Genomic DNA, 410 nt, shown 5'->3' on the forward strand with positions numbered 1-410 from the left:
GAGAAGGTAGCCGATACGAGGAGGAGGAGGAGGAAGGGGGAGCAGGAGAGGAGAAGGAGGAAGGAGGGGAGTAGGGAGAGGGAAAAGAGGGAGAAGAAGAGGAAGGAAGGAGGGGAGAAGAGAGAGGGGGAAGAAGAGGAGGGGGAGAAAGGAGGGTAGAAAAGAGAAATATAAGAGGGGTAGGAGGAGGAAAGGAGGGGAGGAGAGGGAGAGGGGGAGGAGGAGGAAACGCACGGGAAAGCCTCATGGGAAGACCCAGCCGCTGCCAAGGAAAGGGTATGTTAGAAGAGCAGTGTTCGCCCGACCGCTGAGAAGCTGACACTCTACCAACACCTGCGAGGAACTTAGTCGCTTGACTGAGGGTTGTGAGGAAAAGTTGTGAGGAAGAGTTGCAGTCCTAGGAGGGCGAG

At 56.3% G+C, this 410-nt stretch overlaps 1 protein-coding gene across 1 annotated transcript in view; it reads left to right on the forward strand.

Annotated features, from left to right (window-relative positions):
- Positions 1–278: 278 nt before the first annotated feature.
- LOC119585081 overlaps positions 279–410 on the forward strand; it is a gene marked incomplete in the record, with an annotated part of 22,863 nt that continues 22,731 nt past the window's right edge. The window contains 1 exon segment of the mRNA XM_037933701.1: positions 279–402.

Source organism: Penaeus monodon, chromosome 19 (assembly GCF_015228065.2).
Source record: "Penaeus monodon isolate SGIC_2016 chromosome 19, NSTDA_Pmon_1, whole genome shotgun sequence".
Lineage (NCBI taxonomy): Eukaryota > Metazoa > Arthropoda > Malacostraca > Decapoda > Penaeidae > Penaeus > Penaeus monodon.